This window comes from Jaculus jaculus, chromosome 4, assembly GCF_020740685.1.
Source record: "Jaculus jaculus isolate mJacJac1 chromosome 4, mJacJac1.mat.Y.cur, whole genome shotgun sequence".
Lineage (NCBI taxonomy): Eukaryota > Metazoa > Chordata > Mammalia > Rodentia > Dipodidae > Jaculus > Jaculus jaculus.
In genome coordinates, this window is record NC_059105.1 from 95,794,553 (window position 1) to 95,819,356 (window position 24,804).

Consider the following 24,804-nt stretch of genomic DNA (forward strand, 5'->3'; position numbering starts at 1 on the left):
CAAACAAAGGCCTTTGAACTCAAGTTTAAACAAAAAAACTAATCCATATCCTATTGAATGCAAGTTTTTCACTTGCAATGTGTCAGACTACTTGCTTATAATGTACAAAAATGCAGTTTAGGGTAGAAGGGAAATAATTGAGTCATAATTCATGGACATTTTATAAGAACATATCAGTATTTTTGAGTTTGTTTTTATGATTTTTGTATTTTCTCTTTTATTCCCTTAAAATTCTATTCATTAACCAATCCGAGAATTAGTTACTGAGCTTATAATATATATCAAGTTGGTACCAGATTTCAGTGTTTGAGGCGCAATAATCCTTAATTGTGGCAGAGATTTATGTGATTTCAAACAACAATTTTAAATTCCAACATTGTATTAAAACTTTACATGAATGATATGCATTAAAATAACCAAATGTCTCATAAAATTTATCTTTTCAGAAAAAAAAAAAGCCCAACAAGACATTAACTATCCAAGCATACATTGATCTGTTTCCCTCATGTTTATTTGGAGAGTAGGAAGCCTATGAAAGAACAAAGAATAACACAAAATTATAAGTCCTCATGTCCAAAGAAGGGTAAGCAAGATGGACAAAACAAATGAGAGTATGAAAGAGAAGGAGAATGTCACATGAAAAAGAATTTAATGTTAAAATGTCAAACATTGTAAGACTGAAAAGGGTGCTTTGGTTCTATGAAGATGCCACCACTGATCTCACAGGCATGGTAGAATGGTAGCCACATTGCAGTGGCTTTCAAACAAATGAAAGAAGAAAATGAAGAAGCACCTTGGGGAAAATGTATTAAATATTTCTTATTAAAAGGGAGACAGAAAAGTAAGACAGCACATAGAGCCAGGACCTGCAGTGGAAGGATATCTCAGTGGTCCTACAATACAACTATGCTACATTGTAGATTGTATCTGATTTTCCTGAAGTAGTACAGTATACAGAAAATATAGCTTGACACAGGCAAGGTTGTTGTTTGTTTATCCACTCAGTGTTACCATCATATAAACTTTAGAATACACAAGTATTCATGGAAAGTGACTAGGAATGAAGAATAGGTTAATGATACTAGCAGAAATATATTTAGGAAGTGTAACAGGGGCTGGCCACTGAGCTCATGGAGTATCTCTTTTTATGTATAAAAGGGTGAATTCAACTTAGTTTGTAACATTTGCAGTTCTTGTATGAACATACAAGTGGTAATCCTACATAGAGAAGCCCTCTCGCCCCTGACCAAGTACTCTTTTCCATTATAACTACTATCTTTCATTCCACCACAATGTGGTATTATTTGTTCAAAGTAGGAAATAGAATTATCCACTCTTTTATCCCTATCTCCCAGAATAGTGCTCATAGGAAGGTCTTGAAGGCTATTTATGCCTTTTTCAGTCACTTTATACTATAGCTATATATAAAATTAGGCCATGTTCTTAAAGAAGATAATTTTGTTCATCTATATAGGAGTCAATTAGCCTCTACTTCATATTTACAAGTGCCAGTTTTTCTTATGTATGCCCTCCTCTTTCCCAGTGAATCCTGAGAATCACAGTTGATCTTAACAATTTATGACTGGTCTAATATCTGCTTTCTAGGAAACTCTTTTATAGTGGGCACATCACTCAGCACTGCTGAATGAGATAGATGTAGAGATTATCTTGGGAGAGATTTTGGACTGAAAAGAGAAACAGAAAATAAATAGCTCCTCATCTCCTGCTCAATATTATCTTATCTCCATTTTACAACTTTGATTAGAGAAAACATTTTATAAGCATGTGAAGAGATAGTATAAAGAACACACTTTCTCTGTAGAGAAGAAAAAAAATGGGTCATTGAACAAATTGACTTTCATTTTCGTTGATTTCACTCATTTCAATACCACCATCTCCCCATTAAGTGTCATAGGACAATGGAGATGACTACCATAACCTCTAACCTCAAAGGCTTATAAACTCTTACTCTTCAATGCCAAGATTCTTTCATAATGGCACAGAACTACCTCAATCTTGCGGAAAGAAAAGCAAAAAGAGTAGAGATGGTGAGGATCATGTTAGCTTCTGTGACTCACATTCTACCCTCTTGGCTACCAAGGATTGATTTCCCTTCCTACGAGCTAAGTAACTTTGTGGCTCCCAGATTTCCAAGTACATTTCCTTATAGCACCAACTCAAAACTCAGGATCTGATTGAAATTGAACTAGCTTCTAATGACTAGTTCTTCTTTCTGTAATCTTGATTCTGAAACTAAACACAAGCTAACTGCTTTCAACAAATGCAATATAAGATAATAAGACAGATAAAAAAAAATCAGGGCAGTTCTTAAAGGATGAAAGTGAAAAAATTCAAAAGGAGCACATGATCCATGGCATATCTGAGGCTAATATTTCCTTTCATAACTTTGTTTCCAGGACTGGTAATTCTTGTAGTCCAGACCCCTCTTCTGAATTAAGGGTTCCATTTTTTCAGTATTTTATTATGGGATACCGTCTAGTGAGTTGTTGGCAAGGGAGGTCCCTGTAGTCCTCTAACCATTACAGGCCATTGCCAAGTCTCTTGGTTTTCTGCAAGGAATAGATGGTAAGGCCCTATTGCTGAAGACTTCACATGCTAGGGCTCCAAAGTCACTGAGAAATCCTGCTGGAGCTGAGCTGAAAACCTCCTCTGCGAAGATCAGATAACAGAAAGATGGAAAAAAGCTATATTGCATAAAGCTCAATAGGAGAGAGAGAAGTCATCAGTGGACATAAACAATAGTGAACACTGCAAGCCTGAAGTTGGTTCAGCCAGGCCAAATGAGCGAAAAGGTGCAATAATGGCATGTCTTTTATGGGGGAATCAAATCCCTCTCTAATTGAACTGGAGGCCCACCCCATGGGAGGGAATACATGCCTGATACTGAAAACCTATGATGGGGAAGTCATGAGCCCTAAGAGTGTAAAGCCTGCTGGGGTCTGAATAAACGCATGTGTTATGCTCACCAAATGGCCCGGTAAACACTCTTCTTAATGTTCATGTACATATTTAATGCTACTCTTATTTTTGATTAGAGAAGCTTCTTTTTTCAGAGAGCAGAAACCTCAGCGATGGCTCAAAAGGCAACATAGTGCTTAGAATAAGAGACAGGAGTGCTCAGCACTGAAATATCTCTATCAAACCTTTCAAAGCTCAGGGTGCATGGCGGAAGAGGTGGCAGGAAGAATCTAAGAGCCAAAGGAAGGGTAGGACTCCTTACATTGCAATCTTCCAAACACATCCTGGATGTCCATGACCTTGCCATGCCTGGGAATACCTACATAAGACCATAATAATAGAAAGAAAGATGATGACATAAAAAAACTAAAAAGAAACTGATTGAAAGGGGGGATATGATGGAGAGTGGCATTGTGAAGGGGAAAGTGGGGGGAAATTATCATGGTTTATTGTTTATAATTTTGGAAGTTGTCAATATTTTAAAAAATTTAAAACTAAAATAAAATAAAGTAATAGATGAACAGTTTTATCAGCATATCCTGCCAATAAAATTTGGGGACTCAATGGCCTCCTCTTATATTATAGTCTCTTTCCTTCATGTTGCCAGTTTGTGTGTGTTGAAGACTAACCTTAATTACTCATGAATCTTTGGATTTCAAAGAGGTACACTCAAATAGACAAAACCCAGGCCCATAGGTCTCTTTCTTGGTGTACTTTTAAAATGGCTAAAGGACATTATATTTTTTTCTTTATATAATCTTTATACAATGACTGAACACTTTGGTTTAAAATCTTCCTGAGACTGGTAAAAGGTTGGACAGCCATAATCTTGGCAATTGTATAGTACTCTTCCTTACAGAGAAATTTTAATTTTAATGATTTGGTTATGTTATTTGGTTTTGTTTAGGGCATCTAGAGATATCTTCTTGGTTTTATGTTTTGTTTTGTTTGCATATCACTATAATTAGCAGCAGGAATAAACAAATCAGCTTTGAACTCTGAAATCCAGCAAGGAAAACATGTGCTTTCTTAATTTGATTTCAAGGCCTATAAGCTAGCTCAGCAATACAGGCACACTCATCACTTACAAATCCTACTTTCCACAAAAATGTAGAAGACAATCCTGCTAAGCTTCCTGCCACTCTTCAACAATTTCCAATACTGTGCTTCTCACTTTAGTTTTAGGCTTTGTAGTGGTTTGATTCAGGTGTCCCCCATAAACTTAACTGTTCTGAATGCTAGGTTCCCAGCTGATGGGGATTTGGGAATTAAAACCTCCCGAAGGCAGTGTATTGTTGGGAGTGGACTTATGGGTATTACAGCCAGTTTCCCCTTGCCAGTGTTTGGCACACTCATTTCTACTGTCCACATGATGTTGGCCAGAAGGTGATGTCCACCCTCTGTTCATGTCATCATTTTCCCCTGCCATCATGGAGCTTCCTCTTGAATCTTTAAACCAAAATAAACCATTTTTCTCACCAGCTGCTCTTGGTCAGTTGTTTTCTGCCAGCAATGTGAACCTGACTGCAACAGCCCTCATTGACAATGCATGTCTCATTGAGATTTCTGTGAATAATCTATATAATGATATCCAGGCACTCTTGATCATGTTTATCAAAATTCCTCCTGCCTCAACTCACAACCTGTATCCAGAGCCCCTCTCCAACTTTTTTAGCATTGGTTTTCTATACCATATAACAAATGAATACATTAATGACTTTAAGCAAATATATATTATGCTTCACCTTTCAGTGTCGTTAAGGATCCAAGACAAGCTTAGTTCTGCAAGGTGGCTTAGTTCATGAAGGTGGCTCCCAGAACAGAGATGGTCATCTAAAGGCTCCACTGAAGTGACATCTGCTTCTGTATTCATTTAGGTAATTGGTAAAACTCATTTCCTATGACTTTAACTCTGAGGAGCTCACTTCTTTACTGGTTTTAGAAAGAGATCCCTCTCAGCTACTTGTCCCAACAGCCTCCAAACCTGGCCACAGAAATTTTACCATACAATTAGGAGTGATGATCTCTAGAGTGAGTCTGCTAGCAAGGGAGATAGGCTGTTGTGCTATATGATTTACTCATAAAAATGATGTCTATTCCCATGCAATAGGCTAAAAGCAAGACAAATTTCTCACCCACTTCCAAAGGGAGGAATTTATATATACATGTGAATATAGGGATGTGAGTTTTATGTAATGAGATATTCACTCTCACAAATTACTCATATTTCAAAACCTTAACTCCCTGTATCATATCCTATTTGGACATAATCTACCACACTCTGAATGATTGTATTTCCCTAACATTCATGTGTTAAAATTTAATCTCCATAGAAATTTTAGGTCTTATGAGCTTTGCCCTGGTAAATGGGACCAATGCTCTGGAAAGAGAGGGCAGAGAGAGCAATTTTTTCCTATCCTCCAGGATGGAGCAAGACAGAAGCCTTCATGAAGGAGGGAGTGAGCACTGAACAGACACTAAATCTACTGAAACTTAATTCCAGACTGCCCATCCTCTGGTACTGTGAGCAATAATTTTATGCTTTTACAATTTCCCCAGTCTAAGGTATTTTTTATAGCAGTGCAGTTGATCTAAGATATGAAGTCTTTAAAAAGTGCTTACACTAAAATTGGATCATTGTAGTGGGCTCTCATCCAATATGACAGGTGCCCTTGTGGAAAGAACAATGAGGCAGTCAATGACCGATAAGACCATGTAACAACACAGGGAGACAACTGTCATCAAACCGATGAACAAGGCTGCAGAAGAAACAATTCTGTCTATACCTTGATCTTGGGTTTCTAAACCTCAAAAATTATGAGAAAGCGTTTTCTTGTGAAAGCCATCTGGTTTTCAGTACTTATTGAGATCACAGAGAATTAGCAGGGAGGACCTTCCATGAATGTGGACAGCACCATCCCATAGACTGGGGCCAATATAGTACCTATTGTAGTCAGCTCCATGTTGCTAGGATAGACATCCAAACAGACAAAATCTGTGAGAGAAAAAGGTTCATTGCAGATTCAGGGGAAATTCCATCAGTGGCCAAGAAGCTGGCTTCCTTTCATAGATCCAACCAGAAAGAAAACAACAAAAAGACAGCATTACAAGCAAGCACAAACTTCCAGAGCTAAAACTGCTATACACATATTTTGTAGACCTGGACTCAGATCCACCCCTAGCGACACATCTCCTCTAGAAGGGATCTACCTGCTAGGGGCTCAAACAGGAAGTTTAATGAAAAATGATTGAGTCTATGGGGCTAAAACTTCAAACTACCACAATACCAAAACAGAAATGGTATATGAATACAAGCATGTTCATTTTTCTCTCTATATAACTTTCTCCCTCTCTACCCCCCCTTCCCTCCATCCTTCCCACTCTTTCTCCTTCCTGTCACCTTAAGATGAATACCACCCTCCTCCTCCATACCCTCCAGCCACCAGTGGTGTTCATTCTCACCCCTGGCCCAAAATAATGGAGCAAATTGACCGAAACCCCTGAAAATCAATATTTTTTTTTCAATAATTCCTCCATTTAAGTTATTTTTTTATGTAGGTTTTGTCTCAGGTACAGAAAATTTACACAGGTACTCTCCTCATGGAAGTTAAGAAGAGTAGAGAAGAAAGTAAAAAGCAGAGAAGGAGAGAGAGAAGACAAGATAGAGGCATGTTGTCCAAGGCAAGCACCTAGAGCCCACTACCTTCAACTATGTCCCACCTCCTAACTATCACTTTCCAGTAGCCAACAGTGTACTAATCCACTGATGAGCTCAGACTCATAAGTAAAGCAGTTTCCTAAAGCCCTACCTCTGAACATTGCTATATTGGAGCCTTTGGGAGACATTTCAGATTCTCTACCACAAAAGAAAGCTTATCTGATGGGTGCTGTCCCAAAAGGATTTTGACCTTGATCTTGGAATTTGGTTTGGTTTCATTTGGTTTAGTTTTGTAAATTCAAAGACTCACCCTTGCCCTAGCTGAACTGGAACTCACTCATTAGCCCAGGGTTGCCTCAAACTCTTGCTGATTCTCCTAAGTCAACCTCCAAGGACTGTGATTATTGGCATGAGCTGTCATACTTGACTGAGCTCAGAAATTTTATTGATCAATAATCTGGCAGTCTATTAGTATTAAGAACTAAGCATATTCAATCTGATACATTCCTGCTTTGAAACTTTAAGTATTTTAATTTTTCTGGAATTTTTATTCCTTGGCTCACAAACCCAAAACTAAAAAAAAAGTTCCAAATGCCTTTCCATCTTTCCCTCAAAAATATTAAAATAAATAACTATATATACATATAAATTCTTATTAATCATTTTGCTTCCATTTTTGCATATATATATATGCATATATATATAGTATATAATATGCTATACACTATATTATATACATATATTATACATGTGTGTACATAAAGATAATTCTACATTATGCAAAGTTTGTCTTATTTGACCAGTAATGTCAAACATTTCTAATAATTAGAAGCAAAACATAAATATGTAGTGGAAAAGAAATTGACACTATTTCTACAGCATTAAAAGATATATGAGTTGTAATTTGTGAAGTGACTGCAGTTTTTCTTCTAAATTAAGGATCTTTGAAAAAGGAAATGACATGAGATATAATATGTTAGCTATTTTTAAAAGTACTGTAAGAGCAGAAATGTCTTCTTAGGCAATTTTAGGAGAAAAATAATGTGTTTTGATCTTAAACCACAATATCAGTTTTTAACTCTACAATTCCAAAAATTTATCATTTATATGATGTCTCTTTGTTGTCTGTATAAAATAAGTTACAAATTACAAAGTGAAAATAAAGCTCTTTTGCTCCAATCCAGAGATCTCATCTGTATTTTTATTGCACTGGTTCTTTTCACCCACTGTTATGTGAGCTTAAACCAAGGAACATTTCTTTATCCTCACACCTGTATTCTAATCTTGCCCTAGTTAATGCATAGAATTATGTATGCTTTGCAGTCTCAAAATTCCACCAAGAATTAAAGTACAACTGTTCTTTACTAACCATAACAAAGTACTCATTTCCTTTAGGCACTGATTCAAATTTTGGGATCACTGGGAGTTTAAAAATCTTTCATCTTTTTGAATTCTCAATTGTTACCTACTCTGGTTCTTCTACCCTCAGTAGAGGTCTCAGAACAGAATTCATGCCAACTGTAAAAATAACCTAGTTCTAGAGCTCTTCCAGGTGAGAGCTGTGACATTCAGATGATCTCTGATAAATACTTGTCAGGCAAAAACTCAATCGACAGTACTTGCTGAATAATGCAAGTCCATGTGTGTGTGGGGAGTGGGGGTGGGGAGAGGCTCCCATCTGGTTGGGATCTTCTACTGGTGGACACTCGGGGACTAGCCCTTATGAAATGTAATGGGCTGCATGGGAACAGCCAAAATGAAGGCAGATTTTTGTTTTCAATGACCGCATGGTTTGCATTATCCTGTTCCTAAAGAAGAATTCATCCAAAGAGCAAGCATATGAAAGCAATGTGTCATCTATGCCATCCGTAGATTGATGCCATTATCTAGTGGTAGTTGCCTGAAGGTGGGAAACAGGGAGAAGGTCATACAAGAAAAAGCCTCAGTGTTAGCAAGAGAAAAGAAATGTGTCCATCACTCAGCCGCCTTCTTATATAGCTTCCCACACTTACCAAACTCATCGTGCAAGTGCAAATGCTGTTGGGGTTCTCACAGGCTTGAGGATGGACCGGATGCGTGTTTCCTTACTCCCTACGCTCTTTAGGAATGTGAGCAGTGACATAGGGGATTGTGTGTCCCTGAATCAGCACATTCACTCGGTGTTTCTGTCTTATTTATAGTACATTGCTATACACAGAGCAACAGAAACTAGGCAGAGAACCACCTTATTTTTTGTACCACAGAAAAATGATTAAACACCTTAAAAAAAAAACTTATTTACTTTTATTCATTTATTAGACAGAGAGGCAGAGAGAGAGAATGGGCATGCCAGGGCCTCTAGCCCCTGCAAACGAACTCCAGACACTGCATCTGCTTGTGCATCTGGCTTACATGGGTCCTGGGGTATTGAATCTGGGTCCTTTGGCTTTGCAGAATAATGCTTTAACCACTGAGCAATCCAGTCACTTCTTTACAATTGCTTCCAGGGTAATTGTTTTTCTGTTCATCACCAATTATACACATTAATGGACAATTAACAGTTCCATGACAATGTTTTATCCTATAGTCTAATTTCTTCTTGTGATTTTTATAAGATATTCAAGAATTTAAGATGGAGTTTTCTACTGTAAACTGTGTAACAAAGACTTTCAAGTCATTTGAACTGATGACATATTAAAAATGGATATATTTGTGCTAGCCAGATCAATGTGTCACACCTACCCCTCATCAATTTCAGGAGTTCTAAGTGTCCCCAACAAAAATAACTCTTTTCAGGTTGCAGGTCCATTGACTCTTGCCAAAATGCAACTTCCTGGTTGAAAGCAAGAAAAGCTTATTAAAAAGCTCACAAGGCTTCTTAGACATCAAATGGGTCTTACGAAACCACGTTTTGATGAGCTAAGTGCAAATGAATCAGAAACACATGGATTAAATTTCTCTTGAAATACACATGGGTTTGAAAATTAAGGAAAAAGTGTTTAGCCAAATGTGTTTTGGGTTTCCTTGAACTGAAAACATTTGAAAAAAGTTGAGGCATTTACTCAACCCTGATACACTGTTGTGTTTGCTCAACCCTCCTCCAAATCAATTACATTTCCATGAGGCTTCCTCTGTTCCCTTGTGGTCTGTCTTGTCACCTCTGCCTTGACACTTTATAGACCAAACTAAATTTTCATTAAAAAATAGACTGTTGCTCATCTACTTAAAAATGAGGTAGCTATTAAAACACCCAGCGAATCAGAAACATTAAGGGATGGAAAGCACCAGTTAGGTCATGCGTTTTTCTCCTAAGGGTTGGAGCCCAAGCACTCATAACTCTCTAGTGCTTTCTCCAGTGTGATTTTAAATATCTCAAGTGACAGGACTTCTTCCATTTCCCTCAGGAGAATATTGTGCATTCTAATAGATTTTGCCATTAGGAATGGTGCCTAAGTGTGTAACAGAGGCACACCAGGATGTGTGGGGTGGGGGAAGGCATGGCTGGTAATTAACTCTTTCATTGCTCCATAGCAGTAACTTGTAGCATGCTGTGAGATTACTGCAGCGATTTAGTACTAAGTAATGTGCTATATGGCATTTGTTTGCATTCACAAAACAATCTTTGTCAATAGGATAAAATTATGCTCATTTAATTACAAAACAAGTTTTTACAATAAATACCTTTTTCACAATAAACATAAATGTGTTATCCTACATGAACATTTTATTTTGTCATTCTTTAAAAGTATATGACTCTGAAAGTCTTAAAATATTTTTACTGAACAAGAAATCTTGTGTAACTGGCTCTAACCAACCCCAAAATGTGCATGATATACATATCTTCCTATATATATATATATATATTTTTTTTTCCTGAAGTGCCTTCCTTCAGCTAATCATGTCTTCACTTTAAACTTCTTTATAGAAAATATGGCTATTTCCCATCTCTATTCCTCCTTGGGAAAGCAATATGTTTGTAAGGAAATATCTACTTGTCTTTCTTGACAGAGTAAAGCCTAGCTTTCAATATAACTAACATGCTTTCAAAGGTCTTATGGCAGAGTTTACATTAATTTGCTCTCATTCTCATTCTACTTACAAATGAGTTATAAGGCACATAATGACTTACATGGCCTGTCATAGTGCTACTACCCTGACCTTTTCAAGATTCTGCATTGTGAGCAGCTGACAGGCATACCTCTTCCATGCCAGTTATTGTAACCTATAAAACTTAACCAATGAAGTGTCCAGAAAATCAGGTAAGGGAAATGGAAAAAAGCAGTCCTCTTGATTTCTCTTTCTAATCTGTCTTAGCACTGGAGTATTTACATGTTTCTCCCAACCTTTTTATTTCTTTTCCAGTAACTGTTTTCTTCTTTCAGACCCTATCCCTATATTATCTTGCCTTCATGCCATAATCACTGCAAAGACTGCCACACAAAATGAGTCTCTTGTTGTAGTTGGTAGTATAAAGGCCTCTCCTTAAACCTCTTCCTATATGTTTGTGTGGATATGTCATTTTAAGATTTGGTGGGGGGTATAGGGATTGAGTGCATACATAGATTTCAAAGCTCTGCATCCATTAGATTGTTGCTGCACTTAGCCACTGTAAACATTCTTCCTTGAGTAGATTTAAAATATGTAAAGATGAGAGCTTACCTTTTGATTACTATATTCATCACCTGATAATACATGCTCCTAGAAAATGGAGCTGGGTCATTTTTCTTCTTCATTTGCATCACATGTGGAATTCCTTGCTCACAGCTTCTATTACTGCTGATGCTTTGGTTCACAATGCTCTTGCCCACCAACACACACAGCATTGTTCTTTTTTTTTTTTTTTATTTTGATCATTACTTGTAAGTCATTCCTGATCCACCCTAGTAAGCACATTACCCTTTTGTGAATTCCTTTGAATGATTCTCCTCCTTTGCTTAAAGGGATTACTATCACTAACAATTTTACTATCTATGTTTAAAGTGGATGCTGAACTTTTTAATATGTGGGCTGGTTTAAATTCACTTCAAATTTTAAGCAAGATAGGCTACAAAAGCACATATTTGCATTTGATTGCAACCAGGATCAAAACATTACGGGGAGAACTGTTGTCTTCTTTCTTTAAAATAAATTGATATTCACATGATTCTAACCAAGAGAGCAAAGATAAGTTTCTGAATCAAGTATCTGAGATCTGTATGCTCTCTTGCATTTTTAAAGTTTCTGAGTAAAAGGATATTTATTTCCTCATCTATAAAATTCTTTAATTTTCTTCTCATTATGAAAAATAAATAATCAGCTAAGTGCTTCACTTAGAGTTATACTTTGAGATTGTGGTAAGCTTATGATGCATGCTGCTGTACTAAGCTCACTCTCTTGTTTTCGTCATCACTGACAGAAGTGAAACCAGAATCAGCAATGCACACACAAGGATGTTGTTGGCTGACCAGACACACTGAAATCTGAAAACCTATCAGCTGCAGCTGATGGCAATGCTGTCCTTAACTAAGTTCAAGTGTGCTCACTTGCTTTTCTGCTTTTTATATAATGGATCCTTGAAGTAAAGTCACTATGCTGTTCATCTTATTAAGCATATCAGATAAACCTTTTTCTGAAGGGAATTCAAACTCAAGATTTGTTTGTAAAGTGCTTTTATTCCATCTTACAAATATATGTCATTACAAAAGGAGATATTAATAAATCTTTGAAAGCTAGTGTTTTCTATGCTATGATCATTCCATAGACTTTGGGAAAAAAGAAAAAATATTTATAAAGCATTTACTGATGAGTAATTCACAAGGAAATAATTACTAATACAAGTCAAACAAATTGGCAATTGTTTGCATTTCAAATTAGAAATCACAGAGAATGAAGCATTGCTCTGACTTGCTTTGTGAGCATTTTAGAGAAAACTGTTCCTACCTACAGGAGTCTCACATGGAGGTCTAGCTGATAGAACATTAGCCTAACAGTCTGGTTTTTATAATGTCTTTCCTGGCTCTATGAGACCATGCTGTGTGGCCTGATGGCATTCACTCTGAATTTTCTGCTTTGCAGTTTCCTCATCAGTGCAAGTGGGAATTACAACAAAGAAAGAAAAATATTAAAGGTATTGATATTCAAGCATGCTAACAATTTATTAGAACCAAACCATGTTTTTTACAATGCATATGTTGGATTTTTGTTTTTGTTTTTGTTTTTGTTTTTTGGTTTTTGGTTTTTGTTTTTCCCAGAGCCGCTGATATCCTAATTCATTTGGACATTTGCAACCCTTCTCAAATCTACATAAACTTTTGGGGCCATTGTGAGGCTCATTCATGTCTACTACATAAGAGAAATGTAAATTCTGTTGCAGAAATAACAAGAATGACACAGGGTCACAATGAGTATGAGATTGACTAGATAACGACTTGTTTATAGCAATGTTCAACAAATCTTACCTAATGCGATCCTGTGATGTTCAACCCACATTAGCCACAGACAGAATTTCCTTGCTTATTAATTCTTTAATTGACACTGTCAGCACCATCTGCCTGCCCTCACCCATATCTAGTATCTGAGAAGAAAATGGCAAAAGTTTTATATCTCCTCTCAACCAGCCATATTCAAAATCCACAGAATGGACAGATATATTCTTTAGCTGTTTTGTCAGCTAAGGAAATAAGCAACTAGAGCAAGTGACAAGTAAGACTGTATCAAGCAGCTCATGCCACAGCCAGGTGTAGTGGTGCACACCTTTAATCCCAGCACTTAGGAAACAGAAGTAGGAGAATTTCTGTGAGTTTGAGGCCAGGCTAGAACTACAAAGTAAATTCCAGGTCAGCCTGGGATATAGTGAGATGCTACCTCAAAAAAATACAAAAAAGAAAAAGAACAAATAGCTCATGCTAACCCACAATTAATTTGATATGTGGTATTCCATATATACAAGAAAATCAATATCAAAGTATTTTGTCTAAAACTGCTTGTGTGATCAGGGTAACTTGTGAACCTTCTTTGACCCACTCATTGTTCTTTTGGTTCACAATCATGGATAGGGATCAGATACCCAAATTGCTATGGAAAGTCAAAACATATTTGTTTGCAATTCCTATCAGTATTGTCCAAGGTTTTCCCTTACAAAAAAGTACACTTGGGGGTGGAGAGATGGTTTTGCAGGAAGGTACTTGCCTGCAAACCCTAAGGACCCAGGTTCAATTCCCCAGAACCCACATAAGCCAGAGGCACAGGTAGTACATGTGTCTGGAGTTTGTTTGGCTAGAAGGCCTGGAATGTCCATTCTCTCTCTCTCTCTCCCTCTCTCTCTCTCTCCCTCCTTCTTCACTCTCTCAAATAAATAAATAAATAAATATTTAAAAAAATAAAAGATACACATTAAAATTTGTATGTCATGATAGTTTGAGCATAGCCAGGGAGATTATATGTGTTTGCATCAAATTAAAAAGATTTGCAGGCACCCAAATGCATAGGATATCAGTGGCATTGGAAGAAATATAATGTGAAGTTTTGATTGAATTTTGCAAATCTTCAATTATTTTGTTCCTTGGCATTTTGCCATTTTGCAATGAATAAAATTTTTTAAATAATTTTTCTTTGTTAGTTATATACATACTCAGTGTGTAAACAGCACATCTTGGAACTATCCTTACCCTCATCCCTATCCCTTCCCAAAGGGACCCTCCTCCTTGGGGATGCCAGTTATCCCCATGAAGACTGTGGCATTAAAATATTGCTTAAATATTTTAATGAAAATTATTGAGATGTTGCTTGCCATGAAAGATCAAATTTGCACAAAATATTAGCTAACATTTATTATCATGTATAGGAACTGTAATGATAATACTAAAACACATGACAAAATGCAACTATTTGAATGATCAACTAATTACTTCAAGTCTAGTTGTTTATAAATGACTGTGTCATAGAATATTTAATATTTACTATAAAAGTAGGTTTACATATTGCTCTGAAAAAAGTCTTTTAATTCAGATAAAATTAATGTTCTTAATGCTCAGATAAACCCAAATATTTTGTGTGCATATGAAAATGAAAGCAATAACTGATAACTAAGGGTTCCATTATGACACAACATGAAATTGGCTAAATAAAATTACTTTTATGTTATTTTATAAGATGCTTCAGATAGACAAATATATTGCATACTTACTCAGTATTTTAAAAAGATTTATGAATGTTAAGATTAGTGTAATTTGGGCTGGAGAGATGGCTTAGCGGTTAAGCATTTGCCTGTGAAGCCTAAGGACCCCAGTTCGAGGCTCAATTCCCCAGGATCCATGTTAGCCAGATTTACAAGTGGGCACATGTGTCTGGAGTTCGTCTGCACTGGCTGGAGGCCCTGGCGTGCCCATTCTCTCTCACTCTCTCTCTGCCTCTTTCTCTGTCTGTCACTTTCAAATAAATAAATAAACATTTAACAAAAATGATCTTTGCTAAAATGAAGCAAGGTTCAAAATAAAAAGTTAAAGTCAGATGCACAAGGGGGCGCACGTGTCTGGAGTTCATTTGCAGTGGCTGGAAGCCCTGGCACGCCCATGCTCTCTCTCTCTCTCTCTGTCTGCCTCTTTCTCTCTCTGTCTTTTGCTCTCAAATAAATAAATAAACAACAAAAAAATTTTTAAAAAGATGAAAATCTTTGTGGTAATTTTTGCACAACTCTGTCTATGCAAAATATTGAATTGTACTTTTAATAAGTGATTTTTATAACATCTAAAATAGATATCAATAGAGATGATTTACAATTAAAAATTAAACACATTGAACTGGAAATATGTTTTAGGCAATGAAACCAGTAATACAATAACAGGAAGAAGCTATGAGAACTGATTAAGCATCACAGAAATGTACCAAATTAATCAGTAAAATTATATTCTTAGATAACATTCCATAGACAAAACAAGTCACTTTGTTTTTGTATGACTATATGCTATCTATTCCTTTGGAAAGAATCTTACTTTTGAAAGTAAAATTTTAATAAACTTATGGCTTTATTTTTATCTTCCAAATTGCTTTTGAGTCAAGAATCCCACTAAAGAGTCTATGTTAGCCTTGAACTAGTAAGCCCTTTGCCTCAACCTTACACATTCCAGAAAGATACATGTGCCACCATGTCCAGAAATTTATGTTTATAAAAGCTTATGCCAGGGCTGGAGAGATGGCTTAGCAGTGAAGGTGCTTGCCTGCAAAGCCAAAGAAACAAGGTTTGATTCTTCAGGACCTACATAAGCAGATGTGCAAGGTGGCCCATGCATCTGGAGTTTGTTTGCGGTGGCTGGAGGGCCTGCCATGCCCATTGTCTATTCTCTCCTTTCTCTCTCTCTTTCTCTCTCTCCCTCCCCTCTCTCAAATAAATAAATAAAAATTTAGAAAAAAGCTTATGGCAAGAAATAAACATTGCAAAAATATATAGTATTTAGCAATTTTGCCTCTAGCTTTTACTCACTTATAGTCCTGTTTAGTTCATGCACTCCATGACACCTTCTGAGCACTGCACTGAGACTTCACATACAGTTTGCTGAGGCAGGTTTGATGGGGGCAATTAGGATCCAAAAAGTGAGCAACTGTCCTATGGTTGCAAAGTGCACACAAGATGTCCTCAGGATCACTTCTCAGATGTTTGTTTGCAAATCTGTACTTTAAGCACCAAAAATGTCCCCTTGAGCTCTATGCTTTAAGGGATATGCCAAGGACTTGTGATACTCCTGCTCAGATCTTAAGGACCCATTTTCTCTACCTTCCTCTACTGGTCAGTAGATTTTTCTCTCAGGGAATTGTTTCCATGTCATTTCTATATGTATATTTTAGTATATTATGTCCCAGTACACCTTGTAACTGTAGCACATTACTCTTCTGTGCCCCTCCCCACCTCCATATAAATCTTTGGAGAAAGGCAGTTTCCTCCACTGATGAAATGAAGCTAATATATGTAAAGCTAGCACCTGGAACTGTTACCATGGTTACTGAGAACTCTATGCAGGATTGCAGTGCTGACTTGCATAAACATTCCTGCTTTAAAATTACATCCCTGGCCAGACATGGCAGTACATGCCTTTAATCCCAGCATTCAGGAGGCAGAGGTAGGAGGCTTAATGTGAATTTTATGCCTGAGCCTACACAGTGAGTCCCAGGTCAGCCTGGGCTAGCCAAGACCATCCCAAAAGAAAAATATAGAGAACAAAAAAATTACATTCCTTACCTTAACTCCATCATAGAAACTCTATCACAATGATTTCAAAGTTCAAGGTTAGTTGAGATCTAAACAAGAAGCATTTTAAATATGTGTGCAGAGCTGGAGGGATGGCTTAGTGGTTAAGGCATTTGCCTGCAAAGCCAAAAGACACAGGTTCTATTCTCCAGGACCCATGTTAGCCAGATGCCCAAAGGGCGCACATGTCTGGAGTTCCTTTGCAATGGCTGGAGGCCCTGGCGTGCCCATTCTCTCTCTCTCTCTCTCTCTCTCTCTCAATTTTTCTATCAAATAAAGAAAATAAAATATGTGTACAGTTCTTGTTGAGAATAAAATAGTGATAATATAGTAATAATTATTAATACTACTTTGCCTTTTGTGCTAAGTTCATAGGAAAATATGGTCAGTCTGGTTCAAGAGTTGGGTTGAATGTAGAATTGACATTTTCTAGCATCCTACTTCTTAATTTCATTAGCAAGATTCCTCATTCCTCGCCTCTACCCTTCTGCCTAACAGCTCCATGAATAAACTTGGCTGTGTGTTATTCTTTGGAGAAAGCACATGACCTGATTTTGTATTGTATTGGTAGTCTCATGAATAATGCCCTTGTTTTCTAGAATTCTTCTTTCTCCAATTCAGATTCTACTCTTCTTCAAAGCCCTGGTTACAATATGAGCTCTGCAATGAAATTTTTCTTTAAAAGAAAAAAACAAAAACTTGGGCTGGAGAGATGGCTTAGCGGCTAAGCACTTGCCTGTGAAGGCTAAGGACCCTGAAGAGGTTCAATTCCCTAGGACCCATGCTAGCCAGATGCACAAGGGGGCATAGGCATCTGGAGTTCGTTTGCCGTGGCTCGAGGCCCTGTGCACCCATTCTCTGTCTATCTCTATCTGCCTCTTTCTCTCTCTGTCTGTCACTCTCAAATAAATAAATAAATAAATTTTTAAAACTTTATTTTTATTTATTTATTTGAGAGAGAAAAAGAGAGAGAGAAAGAAAGAGAGAGAGGGAATGGATGCTCCAGGGCCTCTGGCCACTGCAAACGAACTCCAGAGGCATGTGCTCCCTTGTGCATCTGGCTTACATAGGTCCTGGGGAATCGAACCAAGGTCCTTTGGCTTTGCAGGTAAATGCCTTAACCACTAAGCATCTTTACAGCCTTCCAACGAAGTTTTTCACTGTACATAACTCATGATACGTTCTCATTACACTTGTTTCTTACGTTATATAGCTCTCATTCAGCATTTGTATAGTCATATATATAAGTACACATATATGTATATGCTATTTTTAATTTCACTTTTTTTTATGTTCTCACCAGTATATTGTAAACTGTGTGCATTAGAGATAGCACCTTACTAGGTTTTCATGATATTGTTTCTTATAAAATAATCAACCAGTTAGAAGAAAGTTTTCTCAGGAAAATTCTTCCCTAATAGGTGACCACATGATTTCTATCTCTATGTACTACAGTTAATAGTAACATTCTGTGGATGGTATAAATGTTATTAAATCATTAATCAAATATTTATTGTCTAGCTACCATATGCCAAGTATCTTCAAATATTGCTCTTTGTATTTGGAATATACCACTGAACAAAATCTTGTCCACTAAACAAATGACCTTCCCTTCATGAAAAATTGCTTTATAGAGCCAATTCATGAATATTGCTCTACATTTTTTTTACTATTACATATCCTTGACAGGAAGAATTTAAAGCAAGACATTTTTATTTTGGCCCATGCTTTCAGAAGTTTCTGTCCAATGTTACAGGTTTTATTGATTTGTAGACTGTGATGATGCACAGTACCGTGGTATGAGCTACCTGCTTCCTGTCACCCAAGGAGCAAAAAAGAACAGACTGAAAGGAACCTTGGCAAGAAATAGCTCCCAAGTATTCATTCCTAGGGAAACTTTTCCTCCAATTATGTCCTACCTTTTAAAGTTTCAAGGATGTGCAAACCTGCCAAACCAGTTGGAGAACAAGAGCCTTTGACACATCAGTCAGTGAGGCACATTTTGTTTTCAAATCACTATACCACATCTAGTTGTTTAGGGTCCTTATATTAAAATGCAGATAATCATAAGGCTTTCCTTACCTGTTAGTTAAAACTCTGAAGAATGTACAATATCAAGCAAAATATCTATTTTTCATCACTAAATGGATTATTCATATGGTTTAGTTCATCTATCTGCTAGGTAAAAATTGCTAAAAATTCTAAGATATAAATATGAAGGCTATATTTTTGAAATGCTAAGATTTTGTACCCCTTGTATATAATGTAAACAACAATGATCTACTAGATGAAAATTAAACTTCAAAAATAAAAATATAATGAGTGGGTGCTTCTATTTTCAATCCTATCTCCATATAAAAATTAGCTGAAAATGTGAATATCAGGCTGGAGAGATGGCTTAGCGGTTAAGCACTTGCCTGTGAAGCCTAAGGACCCAGTTTGAGGCTCGGTTCCCCAGGTCCCACGTTAGCCAGATGCACAAGGGGGCGCACACATCTGGAGTTCGTTTGCAGAGGCTGGAAGCCCTGGCACGCCCATTCTCTCTCTCTCTCTGCCTTGTTCTCTGTCTGTTGCTCTCAAATAAATAAATAAAAATAAACCAAAAAAAAATTAAAAATGAATGCCTAGCAGTGCTATAGAATTTCTGTCTCTGTTGTTGGAAAGCAGGGAGGGACTCTGTCAGCACAATTTCAAATAATTCCCAAGTGATGGTAAAGTATTACTATGGTAATCAATGATACAGAAAATCAGTGATATTTAAGCAAATATTTATTGTACCCTTCTGTAATGTGTGGTGCAATATACTCTTAATTAAATACATATGGAATGTGTTCTCATTAATATATTTTAGTATTAAAGAATAAAAATGCAGAGTTCATTATGAGAGGTTGGTTTTACTTTTTTATTACTTAATGAATGAAAACTTGAACATTGAAAAAGGACACTTATGGGCATGGGATTATGTTTCAGAGCAACTGTAAGTTGTGATATAATATCATAATTACAAAGCACTACAAAAATTCTAACACCACAAGTTTCTTTTGAATGTAATTAAAAGGTTATGTGTAATGGTGTATGTGACAGTCATGTTAATGGCAATTAGAAGCACTTAGGACACACACCTCTGGCTATGACTGTGAAGGACCAGAGCTTTACTTTTGGAAGAAGACCCTTCCTTAATGTGGGAGCTACCACCCCATAGACTGCTTTGCTAGGCTGAATAAAATGAGTGTAAAAATGTAAAGGCAGCATTCATTGATCTCTGTTCCTGGCTATGGATGCAATGTGACCAATAACTTCATATCTGCTCTGTCAGGATGGATGGTATCTCCTCAGATTGTGAGCCAAATTAAGTCTGTCCTTTCTTAAATTGCTTAATATGCCACAGCAATGACAAACGCAACTAATACACTGTGATTTATCAATATCTCATTGTCAGTCTGACCAAATGTAGAATCACATGGTAACAAATCTCTGGTCATGTTTCTGGGGAGGGGTTTCTAGATTTAAATAGAAGGTCATTCTAACCATGGGCAGAACCATCCCATGGGCTGGTGTCTTAGACTGTATAAAAAGGAGAAAACTACCTGAGCATGAAGCATTCATCTTCATGGTAATGTGGAGATATAATGCTGCACTGCCTGCTCCTGCCATGCCTTCCCCACCATGATGGACTTTTCCTCAAATCATTAAGACAAAAATAAACACTTGTCTTTCATAAATTTCTGATTGGGTATTTTGTCCCAGCACTGAGAAAGTAATTGGTGCATACACTATGTTTAAGAACACCACCCAAAGCCGGGCGTGGTGACACACACCTTTAATTCCAGCACTCAGGAGGCAGAGGTAGGAGGATCACTGTGAGTTCAAGGCCACCCTGAGACTACATAGTGAATTCCAAGCCAGCCTGAACTAGAGTGAGACCCTACCTCAAAACCCACCCCCTCCCCAAAAAAGAACACCATCCAAGACACCTTTTCAGGTTCTCAATTATTAAAAAAGAAAGTAGAAATTGATGCTGCAATTTAGTAGGCTGGGTGTGGTGGCACAATCCTTTAATCGCAGCACTCTGGGGGCAGAGGTAGGAGGATCACTGTGAATTTGAGGCCATCCTGAGACTACATTGTGAATTCCAGATCAGCCTGGGCTAGAGGAAGACCCCACCTCAAAATAATTTAAGATGTTATTAATAAGCCATATGGAAACCTACTTCTTTGGATCATGGTGCATCCAGAAGCCATATATTGTTACTAGAAAGTTTTCAATGTCAGGGTTGGAATACCTTCCAGTGAGTTGTTGGCCAGGGAGGTCACTGACGCCTCCAAAACATCATATGCCATTGCCAAGGCTCTTGGTTTCCCATCAGAATTAGATGGTAAGACCCTATTGCTAAAGACCCCCATGCTTGGGCTGGAGGTCACTGAAAAATCAAGCTGGAGCTGAGCTGGAAACATCCTTCCTGTAGGCCAGCTGACAGAAAGCTGGGAAGAGCTATGTTGCATGCAGCCTTTTGGGAAAGACAAGTCACCAATGGTGTTAAGCAGCAGTAGACCTCACAAACCCTAAGATTGGCCAGCCAGGCCAAATGTGCCAACTGATACATGGTATAATAGTGGCATGTCTGTTATGGGGGAAATCAACTGCTTTCTAATTGAACTGGAGACCTACTCCACAGGAGGGAATACATGCCTGGTATGGTATTGAAAATCTAGTCAAAAGCCTATGGCTGGTGAGTCATAAGCCCTAGGAAAGCAATGCCTTCTCTTATCTGGCTAAATGCATATATTATGCTCACCAAACTGCCCTGTAAGTACTTTCTTTTTGAGTTCAGATTTCACCGTGGCCCAGGTTGACCTGGAATTCACTACATGTAGTCTCGGGGTGGCCTCAAACTCACAGTGATCCTCAGACCTCAGCCACCTGAGTGCTGGGATTAAAGGTGTGCGTCACCACACATGGTTTCCAAGCACTTTTTAAAATGTTTATACACATGTACTAATTCTGCTTTCATTTTGTTTAGCTAAGCTTCTCTTTTCAGATACTGGTGACCACTGGGGTGACTCAAAACTCACCATAGTGCTGAGAAATGAGTGAGGAGTGTTCAGTACTGAGACATCTCTATCACAACCTCCAAGGCTCAGGGTCCATTGCAGAAATGGCAGAAAGAATGTAAAAGCTAAAGGAAGGATGGGTCTGCTTTCAACAAAATATTTCAGACACAAAATGGCCTTAATATTCATGACCTCACAGTGCCCGAAACTACCTACACAAGACCTTTAAATATGACATTGATATAGAAGAGAACTGAAAGAGGGAAAGGGTTCAATGGAAAGTGGATTTGAGAGGGGGCATGGAAGTGGGGGAAGGATATTATCATGGTTTTATTGTTTATACTTATGGAATCTGTCAATAAAAAGTTTAAAAACAAGAAAAAAACCTTTGTAGAAGAAACATATATGCATAACAAAACATTCCCAGCATAGCCTGAAAATTATATCTTTATATAATAAAATTAAGGAAGTTTTCTACTGAATGACAAGAGTTAATTTTAGCCCCTGGAACTATCTAAAGTTTAAAATGACCATGTTTCACAAATTTCTTCCCAACCTTTCACAGTATAGCTACATGTCTTTGGCTTTTATCCTGGCTGCTGTAGATTCTCCATACATATCATGACAAGAACTGAGTACTAGGTATTTTTTGATATAATATTTCTCATCTCCAATCTAAAAAGTGGAAATTTCTCTCACATTATGAATATAAAAATAGCAGTAAAGAGTAAAAATGTTCAAACTTGTAGAGTGGTCCTTTAAGACAGAATCACGTGCCAGATCTGTCTAATTTCAATGTCTCTATTATTTTCCTAATTTATCTTGATAAGGTTTATACAACTTGATTCCCTCTCTTCTCATATATGTGGAATAATCATCACTTTAATAAAGGTCTGTCAACCAAGTACTATGTCCTTGTCACACATGTCTATAGTTGAGTCTTGTCCGTTTGCACAGCTTCTTACAAAACAATTCATACTGCCTTTATTTGTCACCGTGTAATGCAAATGGGTCCAGGTGGGACCCACGAAGCTGAGTATACCATTCAAATATTGTGTGTGTAACACCAAGAAGAGTGAAACCATTATTTCCCTTATTCTACCACAACACTTCTATTAATGCAGCCTCAGGGTCCATCAGTCGTCTTGGCTGCCACATTACTGTTGACTCCTACTGAGATTATTGTCAACTAAATGCTAAGTCTCTTTAACACATGCTGTTGCTAAGTCATTTTACCCCCAGTCCTATCTTTGTACATTTTGTTTCTCAATTCAGGTATGGGACTACACAATCACTCCAATCACATGTAATTATATTAGAATCATCCTGAAAATTCTGTTTAACATTTTAAACATCTTTCTGCATCTGTAGTAAGTGGGACAGACTGTGATTCTATCATTTGATCTATTCACTCTCCCTAAAAGCCTGAAACATTTTAGTTTATTACCAAGTCTAGACACATCAATTTTAGTACATATTTACTGTACAGTCAAATTATTAGCTGAGGAAAATTTGCAGCACAGCAAAAGAAACTTCTGTGCAGGATGAAGAGGGCTTCAATGAAGACAGAGTCCATAGGCTGTGGCCCAAGCACATCTCTCAGTATCCTGTACAAGCACATCCTTGACAGTTGTGTCCATCTTGTACTCCATCAAAGGTTTGGAATAATTACAGAGAATTTAAGAGCTGATGGTCAAGTAAGCAAAAAGTTATGAGAAGCTTAAAGCAATCAAATGATTGCTAGGCTGTTCATTCATACTAATTGTCCACACACATTCAATCCCAAGGGAAGTAAAGATCGATGAAGCCATGGGAGAATAAGAGGGAATAAACACTGTAATAATTTTGTTACCAAAAAAACACTACCTGCTCAGAATTATGTAAATATTATGTCTGGATGCACTGCAAAGTTTTCATATGAAGTCAGAGATGAGAAACACATTTGAAGGGAAACTCAACTTTCTGTCTTTCCTTATCCCTTGGCCTTATTTTCTTCTTATTCTTAAACCTTAGAAAATTTTGAGTGACCTAAAAAATAAAAGAAACACAAGAATGTTCCATGCCAGATAGTTTTTATCTTCTTCCTCTAACAGCATCCAAGAAACTAAAAATGGAAAAGTGGAGAGAGGAGGGAGATAATCAGAGTTGATTGTGAATCTGGGAAAAGTCTCAACTATGTATTGAAATACACAAAAAATGAAAGATGAAAGATCACAAGAGAGGAAATGAATAACCATTTTGCCCATTGCCAGTGTGCTACTTCCCATTCTTCCAGCTGTGGCCGGTGCCTCAGCTTCAGCCTTCACATTGAGTTAGTGGCTCACACTAACATCTCAGCTGCTATGCTTTCTGGTAGGCGTTTGCCTTCTTTAGAATGCCCTAAAGATAGCAGTCTAAGTAAACATTCTGTCAGGCTGAGATTTCATCAAGGGGATATAACCATCCTCTCTGCTAGGAAAGGCTTTTCCACCTGCAAAGTATAAACTACTGGAATTATAAAAGGACTTTTCGGCAGCATCAGCAGTCAAAATAAAATTGTGCCCCAATCAGCTCTTGAAATACTGTCTTCACCTTTGTAGAGGATGTGGTAAAGTGGTCCCATGACAGCCTTCTTTAAAGTTTGATCTCTGTGGCTAGCAGAGTGCTTGGTACATACCAGGTACTCATAAAATATTTGAAGATTATATTTGTTGACAATTTTTAGATGAACCATGTAGGATTTACAGGTTCTTTCATTTCAATGGGTGTAAGCCATCATTAATTCATATACATTTGCTACTTCTGGGACAGTGGATATACCTGGGCAGAAAATTTTGTCTGCTTTAGATCAAGAATTTGCATTTTTAAAAATTTGTGTTTATTTGTGTACACACACACCCACACACACACACCCCCCCACACACACACACACACATTGC